Below are 14,173 nucleotides of genomic sequence, written 5' to 3' on the forward strand. Positions count from 1 at the left end.
ACACCCAAAGTGCCAAATTTAAGGTGTAGAAGCATGGTGTAAATGGCTTTATAAACTTAAAATATTCCCAGCTGAGCCAAAAAGCTCTGCCTGCCCAAGCCCCAGGAACTACACCTGCAGCAAATTTCCTCAGTTCTGTAACCTGAACCCTCAATATTCAAGTTTCACCTTCTTCCATTCCCCCCAGAGATTTTTACAGATGTCTTCTCTCCCCAACCTCCTGGGCTCTCAGATTGAACTTCACTCCTGCCCTTTGGTGCAAGAGCTGTTGATAAAATAAAAACCTCCTGTAATTCCTGTGCAGCCCCTCAGGCGAAACTCCCCGCGATCCTCGTGTGCTGTGGGTGAATCATTAGGGCTCCTGCACCTCAGGAATTGGCATTTCTGCCAAGTTTGAAGGTGAGGAAACCACCACAGAGAAAAATCTGCCTGAGTCAGAGCCTTTGAAGAGTCCACAGGACTCTTCCCTCCTCCTTCAGTTTGGACCAGGCTTTAACAGCGCTTGAAAAAAGGATTTTGGATTCCTGGCTCACAATTCAGCTCTCATTAGGTCAAATTTCTTCTCAGTGAGCTTTGTCTGAAAACACTGATTTAAAACGTATTTAATTCAATTAAAAAAGAATGCAAAGCAATAAATGTTGCCTAACCAAAATGACTCCACCTTTGCACAGGGAAATTATACTCTGAGCGTGTCAGTCACAGAGATGACATGTTCTGGAAATAAAAATTCATAACCTCTGCATGTTTTTACATGGGCAAGTCAGTTACCTGATTTTTAAGGTATCTAAAGGAAGTGATCATCCCTCCTTTTTCTCCATGTAATAGGTTATAAAAGAATTACCTAATTTTTTGGCAGCTTGACCACATTTGAATATTTTCCATGGAAGAAGGGATTTTTCTCAATATCATCATTCATCGATGATTGGCTTTTTTGCCATGGCAAGCCCAGGGCGTTTCAGTTGTGCTGATTTATTTTGGCCTGGCTGTCACCCCATGCCTGTGTCTGTGTGGCACCGAGGAGAGGAACCCCTGCTAGCCCTGGCAGCAGCAGCAGCTTAATTCCACGTGGGCTAATTAGCTGTGGGTGTTTTGGGAGGGAATGTGGCAATTCATGCACTGACACAAAGTTTTGGAGCTGGATCATCTCCCCGTTCCAGCTGAGCTCCTGCACAGGTAGTAGGAAGCCAATATTTTGTTTTTTGGGGGTTTGAAGGAATGATCTGGCTGCTCCTCCAGTCTCCATCCAAGCAAGTGGTCACCAGGGCAATTACGAACTTGTCTTTATTGCCAGCTGTTTCCAACCCCTGCATTTGAAAGTTGGCTTTTTCCTCCTTTTCCATTCAGTTTTTGAGAGGCAACAGGAATCTGCACTAGAATTTGTCACCAGCTGCATTTATAACATGCGAAGGTGTTACTCCTGATGATCTGGTAACCCCCAAATTGGATTTGTCCAATGCAAAAAGAGTTTTTAATAAGGGATTTGTTGTATTTAGGGTTTTTTTTTAATTTCCATTTTCTATTATTTCCATTTTTTTTCTATCCTTTCTGCATGCTCCGGTTTGTGCATTGTGACAAAGGAAGAAAATGAGTTCTGCTTTGAGTTGCTAAAAATCAGGAGATTTGGGTAACACATTAAACTCCAGCCTCTCTGCAGCTACCACCCATCAATTCTACTTTTCCCCATCGTGGAGCACAGGTGCCTTTCACCATTTGGGAAATCTCATGGCAGAACCGTGAAAACCATTTGGAAATACTCCTTGAAACTTTGGGAGATTCTCCTTGAAACTTTGGGAAATGCTCCTCAAGACCTTGGGAAATGCTCATCTCAAAACTTTGAGAAATGCTCATCGAAAATTTGGGAAATGCTCCTCAAAACCTTGGGAAATTCTCCTTGAAACTTTGGGAAATGCACATCGAAAATTTGGGAAATGCTTCTCAAAACTGGGAAATCCTCCTCAAAACTTTGGAAATGTTCCTTGAAACCTTGGGAAATGCTCTTTGAACCTTGAAAAATGCTCATTGAAACTTTAGGCAGCCTTTCGATCTGCTTTGGTCATTAAAAGCAATCCCGTTAAAAGAAATTATCGACACATTAATAATTTTGACTGATTCCACGCTGCTTTTCTCCCGGTTGGGTGAGGAAGTGTAGAGCACACCACAATTATTTTAAATTTGGGACTGAATTAAGGCCTCAGAGCTGTCTTAACCCCGCTAGACCATCCTGCTTTTTAACCTCCCTTCCGTGCACCTCTGTGTTAACTCAAGCTGGGGCTGAGTTATGGCTCCTTCTCATCCCTGATAAGCAGTGGCAGAGCCAAATCTGGAATTGTCTCAGCCTTGTGCATCCATCAGCAGCGTGTCAGGCGGTTTCCAGCCCTGGAATCCTTATTAACAGTGGTGATGGAAGAGGCCCCCTGGAAAAGAGCAGGGATTTCAAACCCCTCCACGCAGAGGTGACAGCTCAACAAATCACCTTTGGATTTGTGAGCTCAGCAGATTGTTCCTGGAAGCTGTTGAGAGAAAATAAATATGGAAAACCACAATGTCATTTCTAAGAGTCGCTTTTCAGAGCCTGACCACATTTTAAGTATCTGCTAAGTGATGTCCTTTCTCCTCCCCTGCTCCCGGCCAAAACCAATGCTGTATCAATCTCCCGACAAAGACAAGCTTGACGCTGGGCTTGCAGACACCAAAACAAATACCACCTACAGCCCTCGTGAGTCACACAGCTCATGTGATTTAAAACAAAAAATAATAATAAAAAATAATTAAAGAAAGAACAGCTCAACTAATTCTTAATCTGTGAGACTCACAGGAAGGAAATAACTCAGCGAGGATTTTCTTTTTGTGGATGACTCGGTGTTTGAGGGAGAGAGGATGAGTTATAAATGTGAAATAATGCAGCACAACTTTACATAATAAATTAATTTTGCAGCTGGGCCCAAACCCACCCTGCATGGTCTGACCCCACGGGGTGTCAGTGTCTCTGGGAAAGTGCAAAGCTTCCTTTCATTTCCATGGAGCTGGATGGAAATGAATCACAGAATCACAGAATTGTGAGGTTGGAAGAGACCTCTAAGACCATCGAGTCCGACCTGTGCCCTGACACCTCAGCTAGATATAGCACCAAGTGCCATGGCCAGTCTTTGTTAAACACATCCAGAGATGGTGATTCCACCACCTCCCTGGGAAGAGCATTCCAGTGCTTTATTATTCTTTTGGTGAAAAATTTCTTCCTAATATCCACCCTATCCCTTCCCTGCCATAGCTGGAGCCTGTGTCCTGTGGTTCTGTCAGAGACCAACCCCAGCTGTCTCCAACCTCCCTTCAGGAGCTGTAGAGAGCAATAAATTCACCTGTGAGCCTCCTCTTCTCCAGGCTAAACACCCCCAGCTCCTTCAAACGTTCCTCACTCACAGGGTTTGTGTTCCCAGCCCCTCTCCAGCCTCTTTGCCCTCAGCTGGGCAGCTGAACCAGCTCCAGCCCTGGTTCATTGATCCTGAAACGTCAGCACGGCCTCCAGACCCAGCCTGCTCCCTTTGGGAAGCCCTGGACGCTGGCAGGAGAAGCTTTGATGTCTTTGCACCTGTCTGTCCTTCTGTGCTGCTTCCTTCAGCAAACTTCTCCAAGTGTCCTTCCTGAAATCTGCCTCAGGGATGAACAGAATGCTAAGGAAAGACTGGGAAAATGGTTCTTTTGGAGAGAAAGATAATGCTAAGCTTACATCCACGCCATCTGGGTTTTCTGGTTATGGGTACATTAAAATGTATTTAAATACTGGTATTAAATGAGAGCTTCTTGCTCTGAGTGCAGTTGTCCAATAAATTATTTCAGAAATGGCTTCAGACTTTTGCAATAATCGGTTTTTGGCAAGCAACAGGACTCTTAAAAGAACCACTTTATCATTCTGAGGAGATCATAAATGGGAGTTAACTCCTAGATACGGTCGTTTGCAAAACCATCAGAGGTAATAACAAAATATGAGCCACTTCTAAATGGACTGCTGAGGAGGAAAAAACCTGTCACCAACCCTCAGCAGGCCAGCAAACGCAGGCAGAATGTATTATACCCTGCAGGCCAGCAGATCCCCTCTGTGTCAGCTGGAGCTGGCACGGGAGAGTTTTTCTCTTTAAGAAGAATGCCAGAGCTGTCTGGTGGGCATCATCTCCAGTGGGCACTGAGAGCTGTGTGCTCCCAGCTCTGCTTCTCCCTTTGATGCCATTTTCAAGTTTCACTTTCAGCCTTCTGTTCTCTCCAACAAAAGAACAAAAAAGTCTCTCAGATTTTTTTTTTTCCCCCCAAAAAAGTCATTTCTCATCAACCTCTAACCACTCTTTTTTCTACAGAGTGATTCTTCACAGGAGCACAGAGCCAAGAAAAGATTTTGTCCTGCTCTGGGTGGCTGAGGGGCAGGTTGGTTACTCATGCACCACATCCCAAATGATATCACTGCTGACTCATGGTGACACAGGCATGGTGAGAATATGGTGAAAATATGGGAATTGTCACTCTCAAATCGCAAATCTCTGTTCTCTGTGACCAGGACAGGACCAGCATGATGAGATAATGGGAATTCTCAGTCTTTGAGGTGGCCCTCAAATCTTTGCTCTCTCTGACCAGGGACAGGACCAACATGGTGAAAATATGGGAATTCTCACACTTTGAGGGGCCTCAAATCCCTGCTCTCTCTGACCAGGGAGACAGAGCAGGGATTTGTGGGCCACCTCAAAGACGTGAGGACCAGCATGGTGAGAATATGGGATTCTCACTCTTGGAGGTGGCCCTCAAATCTCTGCTCCCTCTGACCAGGGACAGGACCTGAGGGAACGGCTGGGAGGAGTATCAGGGGATTTTTAGCTCAGCTGGGAATATTTTGAGTTTTTGAAGCCATTTACACCCAGCATTTACAGCTTAAACTTTGCAGTTTGGGTGTTTTTTATAAACCCAAGGCTTGTGTGTGTGTTGATTGTGTTTGATTGGAGTTTATGGATACAAAGGAGAGAATTTTAGCTCATCTCCACAAAGCCCAGATCCAGCCATCCTGGTGTATAAATTTGATCAGGTTTTGTTTGTCTTCCAAACTCAAACCTCTGAATTTGGAAGATTTTCTTTCCTCAGAGGGTGGTGGGACACTGACCATTCCCCAGGGAATGGGGAATGAGCTGCCAGAGCTGCAGGAGCTTTGGGACAAGGTGGGGTTTGATGATCCCTGTGGGTCCCTCCCAATTCAGGACATCCTATAATTCAACATTTCCAGAATAAATCAGTGTCCAGCTTTAATGATGAGCCAAAATGCACCAGTTATCCATGGGAACACATGAAAAACACCCCTCAGACACTCTGGATTTGGGGGTTCTTGACGGGGAGCTGAAGGCCTCAAGCCGTAGGCCTCGAGCTGACAGAGGAACCCAAATATTTGGAGTAGGACAAAAATCAGCTTTGCCAATTTCACTTATCTGTTTTCATAACAGTTGGAGAGGCTTCTGCATCTCCAGACGGTGGTGGAGCACCGACCATTCCCGAGAGAATGGGGAATGAGCTGCCAGAGCTCCAGGAGAGTTTGCACAAGGTGGGGTTTGATGATCCCAGTGCATCCCTCTCAACTCAGGACATCCTATAATTCTACAATTCATGGATAAATCAGTGTCCAGCTTTAATGATGAGCCAAAATGAACCAGTTATCCATGGGAACACATGAAAAACACCCCTCAGACACTCTGGATTTGGGGGTTCTTGACAGGGAGCTGAAGGCCTCGAGCTGTAGGCCTCGAGCTGACAGAGGAACCCAAATATTTGGAGTAGGACAAAAATCAGCTTTGCCAATTTCACTTATCTGTTTTCATAACAGTTGGAGAGGCTCCTGCATCTCCAGAGGGTGGTGGAGCACCGACCATTCCCGAGAGAATGGGGAACGAGCTGCCAGAGCTCCAGAAGGTTTGCACAAGGTGGGGTTTGATGATCCCAGTGCATCCCTCTCAACTCAGGACATCCTATAATTCTACAATTCATGGATAAATCAGTGTCCAGCTTTAATGATGAGCCAAAATGAACCAGTTACCCATGGGAACACATGAAAAACACCCCTCAGACACTCTGGATTTGGGGGTTCTTGACGGGGAGCTGAAGGCCTCAAGCCGTAGGCCTCGAGTTGACAGAGGAACCCAAATATTTGGAGTAGGACAAAAATCAGCTTTGCCAATTTCACTTATCTGTTTTCATAACAGTTGGAGAGGCTCCTGCATCTCCAGTGGGGAGTGGGTGGGGGGTTAGGAGAGCTGTCACACTTTGATAAGTAGGGCACTCCGTTATGAAAGATTAAGGCCAGAGACGAGGATGCAGCTGAGTGTAAATGAGACTCCCAAGAGTCAAGAGACTCCCAAGAAGATCAAAGTTGGGAGGAAAACCATAGGAAAGCATGAAAACCAAACTTCCTACCAGGAACTGAAGCATGAAAGGGCCATGGTGACTTTCAGCTGAAGGCCTTACTGAAAGTTTTTGGGAGGGGGTCTCTGTGCCAAGCTTGGATGGTCCTCACTGGAAACAGATGGGAAAAGAGGGGTTCCTGCACATGTCCCATGAAAAGAATCAACTCTGCAGGCTGGAGAATTGTGCTAACAAAGCCAGACAAGATACAGCTTTGATATTTCTTGGCATTTTTCTCCTATAAATATGAAGACCACAAGACTTTAAAAAAAGCCCAGAGGGTTCTTGTCTGTGTGTAGTCATGTAAACCACTGCTCATCAGAGAGGCTTGCTGGCCAAGGAATTAAAGCTGTTTCCTTCCTGGCCCCATTTGTTAAAGATTTTGTCTCTGCTGCTTTAGTACATCATAACTGGCTGGGACTTCACAGGATGGGAGAGGGAAAATCTCTTCCACAACAAGGTGACAGCCATGAACACTCATCTGGGGCAGGACAAGAAGGCCTCAATTCCATATTCCCTTTTTCACAGGAGCTCTGCACATGTTGTTACCTTGGCCAGTTCCCTCACTCTGAATGATTTAAGGTGAAATTTGGGGTAAATAATTTGGGGTAAATTCATGATAGCAATGAACAGGAAAAGAAGGTGCTCTGGCTTCAATTCCATATTCCCTTTATCCCAGGAACTCTGCACATGTTGTTACCTTGGCCAATTCCTTCCCTCTCTGAATGATTTCATGTGAAATTTCGGGTAAATAATTTAATTTCCCTGCATAAGATGAGGGGTTTAAATAATGATTGTACTTACCCTATAAACTGCAACTTAGATCCATCTCATCTGAGCATCTGATGATCTCTTGCTGCTTCCCACATTGTGAGCATTAAGTTTGTGGAAATGTGGCCTGGAAGGAGCAGGAACGAGGTCTGTGCTTGTGCTCAGGTCAGAGGAGCAGTAAAAGGAACACGGAGGAGCTGCTTTGGCAATGGAGCTTCTCACTTCCCAGATCCCAGCCTCCTTTAATTAACTTTTCTAAAGTATGTGAGGAAAGGAGGGAGGAACACTGAGCTCCTCTTGTGAGCTTCTCTCCAAGGCTATTTTCAGCAGCTGCTGCTCACTGCAGCTTCCAGTGGAGGGGGGATAGGGGTGGCATCTCCCACTGAATGTGCCAGCACTGCTGCCTGCACCACCACGGCTCAGTTTGGGGTTAAAAAGGATGGTTTGAGGTGCTTACTGAGCATCCCTGGGCAGCTGCAGGTGAGGGAGCTTTACCCTCCTTGGATTTGCCCTGCATTTGACCTGTTCCATGCCCAGGGACAGTGTCCTGCTCCCGTGGCTGATGCTGGCCAGCACCTTTCCTTTCTCAGGGTTTATGGTGGGACACAAGAGCCTTGCAGGTTTATTTTCCCCCTTTCCTTTCTCAGGGTTTATGGTGGGACACAAGAGCCTTGCAGGTTTATTTTCCCCCTTCCCTTTCACAGGGTTTACAGTGGGACACAGAGCCTTGCTGGGTTCTTTTCCCTCTTCCCTTTCACAGGGTTTACAGTGGGACACAGAGCCTTGCTGGGTTCTTTTCCCTCTTCCCTTTCTCAGGGTTTACAGTGGGACACAGAGCCTTGCAGGTTTATTTTCCCCCTTCCCTTTCTCAGAGTTTACAGTGGGACACAGAGCCTTGCAGGTTTATTTTCCCCCTTCCCTTTCACAGGGTTTACAGTGGGACACAGAGCCTTGCTGGGTTCTTTTCCCTCTTCCCCACATTTTTCTCCTTCAGTTTCCCATTCCATCCTCATCATCTCTCTCATCAGGTCCCTCCCTCCCTCGGTCTCCCTTTTACACTGGGGACAAATGTGAAGTTCCCCATCCCTCCACCCTCGCTCTGCCCATCCATCCTGTCCCAACCCCGGGGGTTTCCCTTTGCTCACTGAAACCCTGCAGCAATGAATTTGGCAGGGCTGAAGTGCACAGCAGTGGAGAGCAGGAGATGGGCCTGGCTCTGCAGGAGCTGAACCACACAGTTTGCAGTTCCTGGGCTGGAGCTGAGTAAAGGCTCTGGGTTCTTACCCAGGGAACTGGGTCAGGCTCATTCCTGTGCTGCTGCTGCATTTCCATCCCACCTTTACCTGTGAGCAGAACCTTTACCTTCCCCTCTGGCAGCAGGGCCAAACTCTGGGATGAATTCCTGATTTTATTTCCACCACTTTTCCCCAGTGCTCTCCCTCCTCCCATCCCTGCAGAAAGCAATTCCTGACTGGGAGCACAGCACCCAGCAACTTCCAGGAGAGCAGGAATATTTATATCAGCTGAACCAGATTATGTTTAGCTTCAGCCCCCTGTTTCAGCAACAATAATGTTATGAATAATCCTTTTATGTTCATACATCTTGTATAAATATCTGAAACATGCAGAAACCGAGGAGAGGAGGGAATTCATTAAGGTGGTCAATGTTGCTCTGAGGAACAAGGGGCTGCTTAGGAGAGTTAAAATTGGTTTATCCCATTCCTTTTGCTTTAGAAAGAAACTAAATCTAAGGAAATTTTTCTGAACAATGGTGGGTGTTAGTTTGTGGAAGCATATTCCTGAGGAGCTCATGGGAGCATTAGTGTGTTAGTTCAGCTGCCCTAAAATATGCATGATAGTTTTTCTTCTGTGTTTTACTGCAAAATTCCTGATCAGGCAGGCCCAAAGTCTGGAATCAATAGTAATTTTTCAATAGAGTTCCATGGATTTACAGGCAGGCACCATGTGCTCATTATTTAAAATGAATGAAGGGAAGAAATAGTGAATCAAAATGTGACAGGAGCAGCAATTTTTGGAAAATCCCCCTAATTTTAAAGAGACCTCCAAGCCAATTTTTAAAGACAAAACAGGGCATGCATTGAATTTTCAGCTCAATGACATCATGTCACCCTGATTTCATCTGGTCCCCGCATGTTCTTGCTGGAGTGGAACTCGATGCAGCTCCATCCAGCTCGTGGCACGCCGTGATTTATTACAATTTAAATGATAAAGCACCCAAGAATGTTCAGGCAATTGGATTAGCCCATTGACTGAATGTGCAGACAGCTATTTTTAGGGGAGAGGTGTCAGTTTGTGCAATATTAGATGGCCTGATCTGGTTTTTACTGATTTTTTTTTACAGGGGAATTTCTCTTCTCTCGTGGTTCTGATGTTACCTCTGTGTTCTGCTCCTTTTAACTGGAGATCTGAATGCCACAAGATTTTATTAATCAAAGGTGAGACCAAGTTCTTAACACCCTCTGCTGAATCTTCTGAGAGAGAGATAGGCTGGCAGGACAAACCAAACCCAAATTTTGCCTGCAGTTTAAAGAGATTTAAAGTCAGATTTTGGTGTTCCCACAGGGATGGGTCAGCCATGACAATTTATGAGGAGCAGGACTGGAACACATGCAAGCCTCTGGGTGCCAAGTTCTTGATTCACACCATCCCATCCTCGTAAATTATCAGGTGGATCCTCCAAGCTGGGAGCTGCTGGACCCACAGCTCCAGACAGACAGACAGACAGGAAGTGGGGAAAAAAAAGATGCTCCTGTCTTTTGTTTGACAAATATTTTAGGATGAGGCACAGAGCCAAAGCAAAAATAACCATGAAACTGGAATAATTCATGAATAACCCTGAAACTGGAACAATTCATGAATAACGTGGCACAACAATGAAAGGTTCGTGTTAGAGCAGCGGATTCTTTAATTCGGCCAAGAGGAGAAAGTGCTAAAATCAACACAAAGGGATCCCATTAGGAGATGAAAGGCTTGCTGCAATCCCTTTGGTTTACTCAGCTGGGTCACTTTAGGAGCGCTGAGTGCTCAGGTGTGGCCTAATTCTCCTTTTTTTGTGTTCCTAAGCAGGGGCTGAGGGCGTGTTTAGGTGGGAAGGGAATTCGAGATGTGTATTGGAAGGAGGGCATTAACATTGTGGCCATCCCACACTAAACTGCTTCAATTCCTCGGGACAAAATCAAGCAAAGGGCCCCGATGGCTCCAAAAATTTTTTTTTTGACAGCAAACTCTTCATTTCAAATGAAAGCACTCAGCGGCTTCTGGGAAACAGATAAAATCTAGTTCCAAACTTCCTCTTGATATGGATAAAAAATGTCTGGGCTGATCCCAGCAGGAACGAGCCCTCCTGCTGCTGAGCCCTGGGCTCGGAGCTTTAACATCCGATCCTGCTGTCCCTGGGTCACAGCGATGCCTGGTGCGATCCTGACAATGAATCAGGGTCAGCTCGGGAAAAAATTCCTCCCAGGGCATGTGTGGGTTCTGAATCCACCAAAATCCAGCTCTTGGCAAGGCTCTGAAGGCAGCAGAAAGAAAGAAAAAGCCAAAATTCAGAAAAAAGAATTCATTTAAAAATAGCAAAAAGCAGGTTTAAGCGCTCATTCTTTTAAAAATTTCTATTTTTGCATCACCTCCAGTAGTAAATAGAGGACAATTCTGACAATGAATTAGGGTCAGCTCAGGAAAGAATTCCTCCCAGGGCATGTGTGGGTTCTGAACCCACCAAAGCCCAGCTCTTGGCAAAGCTCTGAAGGCAGCAGAAAAAGCCAAAATTCAGAAAAAAAAATTTTTAAAATAGCAAAGAGCAGGTTGAAGTGCTCATTCTGTTAAAAATGTCTATTTTTGCATCTCCTCTAGTAGTAAATAGAGGACAATTCTGACAATGAATTAGGGTCAGCTCAGGAAAGAATTCCTCCCAGTGTGGGTTCTGAATCCACCAAAGCCCAGCTTTTAGGAAAGCTCTGAAGGCAGCAAATAGAGAGAAAAAGCCAAAATTCAGGGGAAAAAAATCATTTAAAAATAGAAAAGAGCAGGTTTAAGGCTCATTCTTTTAAACATCTCTATTTTTGCATCTTCTCTAATGGTAAATAGAGGACAATTCTGACAATGAATTAGGGTCAGCTCAGGAAAGAATTCCTCCCAGTGTGGGTTCTGAATCCACCAAAGCCCAGCTCTTGGGAAAGCTCTGAAGGCAGCAAATAGAGAGAAAAAGCCAAAATTCAGAAAAAAAAATTAAAAATAGAAAAATGCAGTCTTAAGCACACATTCTTTAAAAAATCCCTATTTTTGCATCTCCTCTAGTAGTGAAAATGTTTTGGGTTTATGGAGGCACCACCAATGGTGAGGATTTCATGGATTAATTGCTTAGATATTGCTAATTGTGAGAGAGCTGTTACCTTTGTCTTCTGTTCTAGCAGCAAACAGGGAAAAGCTGAAAGGAAAAGATATGAAAAGATATTCTGGCCCATGTGATATAAAAATAGGGGCAGGCTGCTATCAAAATCAGAAATTCCCTCATGGAATTGCGCTCCTGGATAATCCCCCAGGTGCAGCTTCCAAACCCCTCTGGGCTGGGCGAGATTTAAATGAAATATAAAATTATAAAAATAACATTATATAATATATAATATATAATATATAATATATAATATAGTATATAGTATATAGTATATAGTATATAGTATATAGTATATAGTATATATACTAGTATATATAGCATATCGTATATATACTATATACTATATACTATACTATATATTATATACTATATATATTATAGTATATACTATATATACACACTATATATATACTATATATATAGTATATACTATATAATATATATAGTATAGTATATACTATACTATATATATATAGTACATACTATATAATATATATAATATATATAATATAGTATATAGTATTTATAGTATATATAGTATATTATAATATATTTATATAAAATATCTAAAATACATAAAGATAAATTAAAAATAGATACTAAAAATATAAAAAATTACCTTGAAGGTAATTCTGCAGTCAGTGGTGGAGATGGAGCTGTGAAGGGCAGGGATCCCAAAAGAGCCAGAGCTTTATCCCATGGCAAACCCTGTGCTTTTCCCTGATCCTGATATTCCCAGCCCCACCTCCCTGCTGCTGGATTTATCTGCTCTGAGGCCTGGCTGTGGGTGAGGCAGAATTTAATGATAAAGGAAAATATGTGCAGAGTGAGGGGTTTATCATGATCTATTTAAAAAAATAAATTAATTAGGAAGCAGGACTTTATCAGCTGATGAATCTTGAGGTCAAAGCAACCTGAGCACCTCAAGAAGTCCTGATCAAGCCAAGATTTACCTGGGCAATTTTTTTGCACAGGTTAAAAAAAATTGGTGAAAATTTTTTTCACAATTTTTGAGTTAACAGAGGAAAATCTTTCCTAAAAGCAGCAAACTCAGCTCCAAAACCCCACAAATTTGAAGGGTGGGAGCCAACAACTTTCAGCTTCATCCCCCCACTGCATCACCTCCACTGGAGGTGTCTTCAGAGGCACAGATGGAAAAGGCTGTAAAGGAAATATTTGAAAAGTGAGGCTGCATTAGGGGAGTGAGGGCAGCAGGGTGATTTATAGCTGCAGTCATGGGCTGGGGCTCAGCCAGCTGAAATCCAATTATCAGCCCGGCCATCTCAGGCAAAATGCTTAAGCCAAACTTTCTAATCAGTGCTTTTAGGTTTGGGTTGGTTTTCAGAGGTGCTCAGCACTTCCTCACCCCACAAAAATAATAATAATAATAATAATAATAATAATAATAATAATAATAATAATAATAATAATAATAATAATAATAATAATAATATCCCTGGCCTTCTGCAAAGCATGGAAAGCCAGTCTCCCTTCTCATGTTCAGAAGGAAAAATTAGATTTAAAAATCTCTAAAATAACCCATTAAACCCTAAAAGAACCCATTAAAATTAGATTTAAAAAAAAAAAAAACCCTAAAAGAACCCATTAAACCAGATTATATTTGATATTAATGCGCTTGATGAATATTTTCAATAGCTGGGTTGAAAATCAATAATCTTACTCCATGTTATCAGGAAAATTAAAGTGAGGAAAAGAGGTTAAAAAATGGCAAAAATGAGGGATGGGATTCTCTTCCTGTGGGGATCAGGGTCAGGATCAGGAACATTTCCATACCCACCTCACAAAGGCACCTGTGAGAGTCAATTGAGAAAATTCACTCTGCAGAAAGGGGCTGGAGCTCCACAGATGAAGCTGCTGTGGAAGGCCTGCATTGTTATTATTATTATTATTATTATTATTATTATTATTATTATTATTATTAGGGGCCATCACATGTGAACAAAAAGCACTCAGATATTTCTAAGATATAAATTTTATAGATATATTTTAGAACAATGTGTTGTTTTCCAGCAGCCTCATCCACCCCAACCTGCAGAGGATCAAACAATTCCCAGAATATTTTGTCATTTTTTAAAATGTCATTGGTGTTTCTTTTTGGGATATTGAAACAAAAAAAAATGGGATTTCTTTTTTTTTTTTTTTAATAAGAAGAGAAGGTTTCACACATTCAGATATTTCTAAGATATAGAATTTTTAGATTTGTTTTAGAACAATGTGCTGTTTTCCAGCAGCCTCATCCATCTCCACCTGCAGAGGAATGAAAAATATTTTGTCTTTTTTTTTTTTAATTATTCCTGAGATGACAGCATTGTTGTTTCTATTGGAATATTGAAACAAAAAAAAAATAAAAAGGAATTTTTTGGTTTTTGTTTTTTTAAATAAGGAGGGGAGGTTTCACACAGCATGTGCCAAAGGAACAAAACTTCTCCCTCGACATCTGTCCCTGAACAAGAGAGGAGACCTTGGTTTGGTATCTCAGCTGAAGAGATAAATGTGGAAACGCCTCCCCCTGTCCCAGCGCAGCGCCAGGGACTGGGACAGATC

This window comes from Zonotrichia albicollis, chromosome 27, assembly GCF_047830755.1.
Source record: "Zonotrichia albicollis isolate bZonAlb1 chromosome 27, bZonAlb1.hap1, whole genome shotgun sequence".
In the NCBI taxonomy this organism is placed as follows: Eukaryota; Metazoa; Chordata; class Aves; order Passeriformes; family Passerellidae; genus Zonotrichia; species Zonotrichia albicollis.